The sequence below is a fragment of the Bison bison genome, unplaced genomic scaffold (assembly GCF_000754665.1).
Source record: "Bison bison bison isolate TAMUID 2011002044 unplaced genomic scaffold, Bison_UMD1.0 scf7180017864518, whole genome shotgun sequence".
NCBI classification, from domain to species: Eukaryota; Metazoa; Chordata; class Mammalia; order Artiodactyla; family Bovidae; genus Bison; species Bison bison.
The window spans coordinates 10,232,913-10,238,291 of NW_011495071.1; the positions used below are offsets into that span (position 1 = coordinate 10,232,913).

General features: G+C 49.9%; 1 protein-coding gene across 1 annotated transcript in view; it reads left to right on the forward strand.

Annotated features, from left to right (window-relative positions):
• GRIK4 (glutamate receptor, ionotropic, kainate 4) overlaps positions 1 to 5,379 on the forward strand; it is a 315,486-nt gene that overhangs the window by 172,683 nt on the left and 137,424 nt on the right. The window lies entirely within an intron of this gene.

Consider the following 5,379-nt stretch of genomic DNA (forward strand, 5'->3'; position numbering starts at 1 on the left):
GATTTTTTTTTTTTCCTTACAAATGCAGGTTTTAGAAATGTGTTTTCTCTGACTCTCAATTTGTGACATAAATTTAGTGTTTATGAGATTTAGCTAATTTAAGCCAGCACGTTCCAGCAAATCTGCATCTGTGTGCTCCCTGTGACAGCTGTGCACCCACATGCAGTCAGGCAGGTGCTGGCCACTGGCTCCCACCGCGGCCCAGAGTGCAAGCCCCGCATCTGTGTCCTGTGCATGTTTTACCATGCTTGTCTGGGTGGGCTGCACGGGCAAAGGTATCCCATCCCTGTTCGGTCCTCTATGGCTTCTCAGACCCGCTCAGTGTGGTAAGCCCTTCCTCCAACCTGGAATGCCCACAGCATCTGAAAACAAAAGCCCCCTCCCTGCCAAGGGCCAGACCCGTTTCTTATGGGACCTTTGCACCTCACTGCCTCCACTTGTACATTCATTCATTTATTTAATACAAAATGAGTACTTGCTCTGGGCTACCCAAGAAGCAAAGTAACTGATTCCCAACTATGCATACTTTTCAAATATATATTTTTTATTTTATTTGGCTGTGGCGGGTCTTGGTGGCATGTAGGCTATCTAGATGTGGTTCATGGGCTTCTCTCTAGTCGTGGTGGGCAGGCTCAGTACTTGCGGCACTGGCTTAGTTGCCCCGCAGCTTGTAAGATCTTAGTTTCCCAACTAGGGATCAAACTTGCATCCCCTGCATTGGAAGCTGAGTTCTTAGCCACTAGACCACCAGGGAAGTCCCTATGCATTTTTTTTTATGCTTTATTTAATTATTCAACAACCCGGTGATTTTGGAAATGTTGGAATGTCCCATTTTAAAATTCAATACAATTTAAAGTCCAGTTTCTTAGTCTCTCTGGCCATGCTTCAAGTGCTCAAAAACCTCATATGAACAGTGCAGTTAGAGAACATTTCCATCCTCACAAAAAGTTCTATTGGATAGCATTGCTTTAGATGATAAGGTTTTGTGGACAAAGCATTTTGTAGCCCCCAAAAGAGAGAGAAATGTTTAGATAACACTTCATTCTATCTCTCCCTCATGGAGAATTTCAGCACACATTACCATGGGCACTCTGAGTTGTCCTGTGGCCAAAACAACTATTTACCTCAGCATCTTCCAAATAGGTTTGATCATATGCCCCCAAAAGGATGCTGATCTAAAAGCCCACACAGGATGCTAGTGTTCGATGGAACACAGTTGGGATACATTGCGTTCCACCAGGTAGCCTTCCTTGTGTGGCATCTTTACACCACTGAAAGGTTTAACAGAATCAGAGATTCTTCCCAGGAAATTTCTGCCACCAGTCCACTCAGGCAGGACTGCACTGGCTCACGCCGTGCATCCAGTGGGGATGCTGGAGGACAGGACAGGCTGTAAATAAGGCCAGGCAAAGGTTGCTCTGCAGCCCTTGTCTGTGCTGGGTTACAGTGTCTCAGCAACCTGACAGGAAGTTCTTTCTTGTGTCTAGCCACCGTCCCTCCTGCTTTAAAGCTGAGCCCTGTTTCCTCTGCTTCAGTTCTTCCTGGGTTTTGGGACGTGAGTTGCTCAGATGTTGGTTAAGCACCTGCCGTGTGCCGAGCACTATGCTAGATATGGTTGCCTCCTAGCCCAGGGCTTTTTCCATTGGAATTGACATTCTCTGACATTCAAACAGTTCCTTGCAGATTGCAAAGCACTTTCACTTATGTTTCCCCACTTTACCTCCCTCTTTCTCAGTCATTCCGAGCTGAGCGAAGAGTCTGGGAGCTGCTAAGTGATTTGACTTAAGGTCACACAGCTGGTACATGACAAATCTGAGCTGGGGCTTCCTCCTCTCTGGCCCCTCCCACCCTTCTGGGCTGCACCAGGCTCAGGAGGGTTCAGGGTGGGCTCTGCAGGGCAGGCACAGTGTCCTGGGCAGGGCAGAGATCTCTCTGGAACAGTGTAGCCCCTTCCTCCCTTGAGTGGGTGCAAGATGGCTAAGCACAGACAGTAATCCTGGAGAGGATGAGTCTGTCTACTCAGGTGCTGGCAAGGTCGGCCCACAGCCCAGGCGGGACTCATCAACCACACACTGCCGCCTCTGCTCCGAGGAGAAGAACTCATCTCTGGAGGCTGCTGAGTGACTGGCCCCACCTACCAGAGGCAGAAGGAAAGTGGGGCAGAGCAGAAGTTCAAGGGCAAAGAGGATTAAAAATCTAATCAAAGAATGAAGAAATGAGGGACTGAAGGGAAACGCAGCTCAGAGCTTGGGAGGAGACACTCTTCCATCTCCCTTATTAATGCAGGGCCGAGAGATGCTGCAAGTAGAATTAGGAACAGAATTAGGAACTAATTCTATTTTCCTAGCATCAAAATTAGGCATAACAGAGATCATTCTCTGGGGAATCACGCCGCTTACGCTCCTTCTTCCCCAAAGTAGATTTTTAATAAGCAGGTTTTGGACCAAGTACAGTTGTATTGTGGATGGCATTATTTTTCTTTAATGGGAAAAAAAAAATCAGAATATCTGTGAGTACCTAGTGCTAGTGAGCTTCGGGGAGGCAAGGTGAGGAGCCTGGGGGTGGCTGTCCCAGTCAACCCCACAGGGCTGGGGGAATTTGCTGTTAGGAGACTTTCAACGAAAGTTAGGGTTCCCTACCAGGGTCCCTGAGGCCCCTTTGGTGAGATCACCCAGCCCTGCCATAGAGTTACCTTTTGAGACTCTCAGGCTGGACCCAGAGACTCTTCATTCAGTTCAGTTCAGTTGCTAAGTCATGTCCGACTCTTTGTGATCCCAGAGACTGTAGCACACTGGGTTTCCCTGTCCTTCACTGTCTCCCGAAATTTGCTCAAACTCATGTCTGTTGAGTCGGTGATGCCATCCAATCATCTCGTCCTCTGTTGCCCTCTTCTCCTGCCCTCAGTCTTTCCCAGAGTCAGGGTCTTTTCCAATGAATCGGCTCTTTGCATCATTGGTTCAGCCTCAGCATCAGTCTTTCCAATGAATGTTCTGGATTGACTCTTCATGGTCACAAGCATAATATGCTGTGTATTTTCCTGGTATTGCTATACATAGTTCAATCATCTCTTTGTTTGTGTCTCATGCTTGCTTTAGCGTTTCTGGGTATTTTAATGACTTTCTTTGTGCGTGGCTACAAGTTCTGTGCCCCTACACCCTCTTCCACTTGTGTACCGCCTCTGTAACCTGGAATCAGAAACCTGGGTGTGGACCTTGCTTGGCCTGTGAGTTCTGAGATCTGCCCTGCGTCTCTTCTGTTCCAGTGTTTGGTCTCTATGTGTGGTGTGTTCATGCTCAAGTCAATATCTGACTCTTTGCGACCGCCTGGACTGTAACCCGCCAGGCTCCTCTGTCCATGGGATTCTCCAGGCAAGAGTACTGGAGTAGCTTGCCATTTCCTGCTCCAGGGGATCTTCCCAACCCAGGGATCCAACCCTTGTCTCCTGTGGCTCCTGCATTGCAGGTGGATTCTTTACCACTGAGCCACCTGGGCTGACCTGTTTGGTCTCTCCCCAGGAATAATGATGATACCTGCTTCCTGGACCATTGTGGGGGATAAATCCACATTATGTGAAGAAGCTTAGGAAACAACAAAAGCAGGTCTCAGCTCAGAGATGCCTGCTGGGCCCCAGCAATTAATAAACAAACAAGGACTTCCCTGGGGGTCCAGTGGCTGAGACTCTGTAGGAGTCTCGGGGTTCAATCCTTGATGGGAGAACTAAGACCCCACATGCCATGTGGTGCAGCCAAGAAAATTAAAAAACAACAACAGCAACAAAACAACAAAGAACTAACCCAATCAAACAAACACCCTGGAGAAGTCGAGGGGAGTCCCCGGGTGAGGTTTTTCCCGTGTCCATCCTTGCTGTCAGAGAAGGGGGCAGCCTGGATGGCCAAGCAGGGCAGCAGACGGTCCTCCTGGGAGCGAGAAGCCTCCACCTGCCCCTCTATCCCCTCTCTGTCTCCTCCTCTGACCCCCACGGTCTGGCCCTTTCTGTCTTTTCTTGGGGCCAGGTCTAGGCGTGGGATGGGACAAAACTGAAAAGTGGGTAAAATAAGCCCACTGTTCAAGCATTTGAACTTGTTCCGTGCCCCTGCCCCTCTTGCGACACCTCGGACCCTCATCCCTCTCACTCCATCAGAATCTGCTCCCTGGAAAAACAGGGCGTGAAGCCAGCACAGCCAAAGCACCTGCCCCTGTCAGGGGAGGGGAATGGACCAGTACTGGGTTTAGGTGCTCTGGGCAGAGTTCACCAACTCACTGCATCCTCACCACCACCCTCTAGTCGGTGTTATGTCAGCTGCCGCCCGCAGGAGCTTAAAGTGAAAGTGTGAATGGGCTTCCCTGGTGGCTCAACTTGTAAAGAATCTGCCTGCAATGCAGGAGACCCAGGTTTGATCCCTGGGTCGGGAAGATCCTCTGGATTCACCAGAAGGGAATGGCTACCAACTCCAGTATTCTTGCCTGGAGAAAATCCTATGGACAGAGAAGCCTGATGGGCTACAGTTTATGGAGTCGCAAAGAGTCAGACACAACTGAGCAACTAACGCATTCACCAGCCGGGAGTGTTACCATTTTCCAGGATCAAAGCCTGAAGCCCAGGGAATCAGCCAGTGGAGAGGGAAATGATTACTTATTCCTGTTTTTGGATACAAGCATCCTCTGTGTCCCCGGCAGACCCATCACTCAGGTCTCTGTGTCCTTGTCCTGCAGCCCGTCCAACCCCTGCTGTGCCTTTCTCAACCTGTCCATCCATCTCCTGCCCCACCTCCCAGTCCCAGAAGCCAGCCTCCCTCCTTCCTGGAATAGCCAGCCTGCTGGCTTTCACATCGATCCATCCCATCACATCCTGAGCGATACTAATAGGTTCCCCAGGCCCCCTCTCAGCCTTGGACTTGGCAGCTAGACCCGCTGCTGGGCTAAGGGTCCAGCAAGATGGGGGGTCAGGGTGGAGATGGAGGGGAAGCTGGGGAGAAAGCAGCTTTGAACCCCTCTGGTGACAGCTGCCTTTGACAAATACCTTAGTTCCATTAAGGGGTTCCTAGTGGCACAAATGGTAAAGAATTTGCTTGCAGTGCAGGAGACCCAGGTTCCATCCCTGGGTTGGGAAGATCCCCTGGAGGAGGGCGTGGCTACCCACTCCAGTATTCTTGCCTGGAGAATCCCATGGACAGAGGAGCCTGGCAGGCTACAGTCCATGCAATTGCAAAGAGTCGGACAGGACTGAGTGACTAACACACTTGGTTCCATTAAACAGGTAGAGGTAAGGTAAACAACAATTGGAAAATGCCAGACTGCACTGAAAAACTCCTGACGTGCTTAATGTAACTAAACCACCCTTCCTCTTCTGCAGATGTTTCCCACTTCCTAGAATTAAAA